We start from the raw sequence: 2,823 nt of genomic DNA, 5'->3' as shown, positions 1-2,823 counted from the left end.
ACCAATAGCTCGGCCTCAAATCCCTATACATTTTTGTTGCACCTGGGTGCATAGAAAATTTGGACTTATGCGCCTCCTCTAACAATCTCTGCCTCACTCCCCCGGACATCGGCACCCATACTCGGCCACATTGCGTCAACAAGCCATGACTATCCTTAACAAACAAAGGATACTACCCCCCGAATTCTTTCCAATTTCTAGTTCTCTTTCTTCACCCCCTCGACCTGAGCCTCTCGAATCATGTCTATCAAGGGTGGACTTACCGTCACCCTCATACAAATACCCCTGATCGGCGACCCCGTCGCCTTGCGACTCAATGCATCGGCCACCACATTGGCCTTCCCTGGATGGTATAGGATCTTACAGTCATAGTCCTTTAGCATGTCTAACCATCTCCTCTGTCACATATTCAGGTTCTGCTGGTCCATCAAATACTTCAAACTCTTGTGATCGGTATAACAACGAATTTCACTCCATACAAATAGTGCCTCCAAATCTTGAGGGCAAACACCACTGCCCCCAACTCCAGGTCATGTGTGGGTTAATTTGCCTCGTGAGGCTTCAACTGCCTCGAGGCATATGCGATCACGTTCCCCCTCTGCATCAGTACCGCACCCAACCCCAAAATCGATGCATCACAATATACCACGAAATCGTCCAATCCCTCGGGCTGTACTAGGATCGGAGCCTAACATAACCTCTGCCTCAGGGTCTCAAAAGCCCGTTGCTGATCCTCACTCCATCGAAAAGCTACATTCTTCTTGGTCAAACGGGTCAATGGCACAACAAGAAGCTACGAATCTCTGAGGCATTCCTCGGTACTTCCCATCGCATAACAGCCTCCACCTTCGCTGGGTCAACCGAAATACCCTCTTGATTGATGACATGTCCCAAAAACTGCACTTCTCGCAACCAAAATTCACACTTTGAGAACTTCGCATACAGCTTCTCCGTCCTAAAGGTCTCCAGCACCTATCTCAAATGCTGCTCGTGTTGTTCCCTGGTCATGGAGTAGACCAGGATATCATCAATAAAAACGATCACTGATTGATCCAACATCGGCCTGCACACCCGGTTCATGAGATCCATGAACGCGGCCGAAGCATTGGTGAGCCCGAATGGCATCACCACGAACTCGTAATGCGCATAACGAGTCCTAAAAGCTGTCTTCGATATATCCTTATCCCGAATCCTCATCTGATGATACCCTGACCGGAGATCAATCTTAGAGAACCACGATGCTCCCTGAAGCTGATCAAACAGGTCGTCAATCCTAGGCAAAGGATAGCGGTTCTTCACCGTCAGCTTATTTAGCTCTCTGTAATCGATGCACATCCTGTGCGACCCATCCTTCTTTTTCACGAAAAGGATCGGAGCTCCCCACAGAGAACTACTCGGACGGATGAACCCTCAGTCTAGTATCTCTTGAAGCTGTGCAGATAATTCTTGCATCTCGGGTGGCGCCAACCGATATGGTGCCTTCGCTATCGGGGCGACACCTGATACCAGGTCAATACGAAACTCCACCTGCCTCTCCGGAGGCACTCTGGGTAATTCTTTGGGAAAAACGTCCCGAAAATCCCGCACCACTGGTACACTATCGATATCCGTCATTGCCTCCACTCGCGTATCTGAAACCTAGGCCAAAAATCCCATGCAACCCTGCTGCAGAAACCTCCTCGCCCTCACAGCTGAACAGAGGGTCGGGCCCTGCGAGGTCCTCTCGCCGTGGATAACCAGTTCTCCCCCCCTTGGGGTTCGAACCCATACTAACTGCCGCTCACAATCGATCATGATTCCATTGGCCCCCAGCCAGTCCATCCTAATAATCACCTTCAATCCTCGCAATGGTATGGGAACCAAACCAACATGAAACCTTTCGCCATGCACATTCAGGACACAGTCCTGACACACCCTCGCAGCACTCACGGTGCGATCATCTGCAATCTCCACCTCGATCGAGGTATCCAGAGTCCCCGGTGCGTCTCTGAATTTCTTGCTAAGCGCAAGAGACACAAAAGATCGGGTAGCCCCCGAATCGAATAAGACATGGGCCGTCATACCATTGACCAGAAAGGTCCCTATAAAAAGCATAATAAGCATACATACAAACATTTAACATAAAATAGATAGAGGATAATGAACACATACCAGCCACAACGCCTGGCGCGGCCCTAGCCTCCTCGGTAGTCAGCTGGATTGCGCAGCTCTTCACCGCTGGAGCTTCCGCCTTAGGGTGGCCATCAGTAATCCTCATAGTGGCGGGCGCGGGCGCTGTCACAGATCCTCCTCATCCTCCTCCTCCTTGCAACCTCGGACAATCGGCCTTTTTATGGCCTGTTTGGTTGCAGTGAAAGCATATCAAGCCCTTCTTGGGGAAATCCTTACTCAAGTGGCCCTGTTGGCCATAAGAGTAGCATCCTGACATCCCGACTGTCCGACAAGCCCCACTATGAAATCTCCCACACTTGGCACACCGGCCCCGACCCTGTTGTCCCTTACTCGAAGAATCAGATGTCTTAGGCTTCTTAGCCTGAGCCCCCGCTGCCTGCACCTGCTCAGTCTTCCGCTTCGTGAGGGACTCCAACTCCATCTCCCTCTCATGGGCCTTATCAACCATCTCATTCAGGGTTTTGCACCCTGTAAAGCTCACAAATTCCTGAATGTCCTCTCTCAACATAGAGTGATATCGGGTCCTCCTCATGTCCTCATCTGTCGCATACTAAGGGATCAACAAAGCTCGCTCTCGAAACTTGGCGGTGATCTCTGCCATAGTCTCAATAGTCTGATATAGATCATGAAACTCCCTCACCATCCGTTGCA

Source organism: Lactuca serriola, chromosome 5 (genome assembly GCF_051521515.1).
Source record: "Lactuca serriola cultivar US96UC23 chromosome 5, Lser_US96UC23_V15, whole genome shotgun sequence".
In the NCBI taxonomy this organism is placed as follows: domain Eukaryota; kingdom Viridiplantae; phylum Streptophyta; class Magnoliopsida; order Asterales; family Asteraceae; genus Lactuca; species Lactuca serriola.
This window is presented reverse-complemented; position numbering follows the sequence as displayed.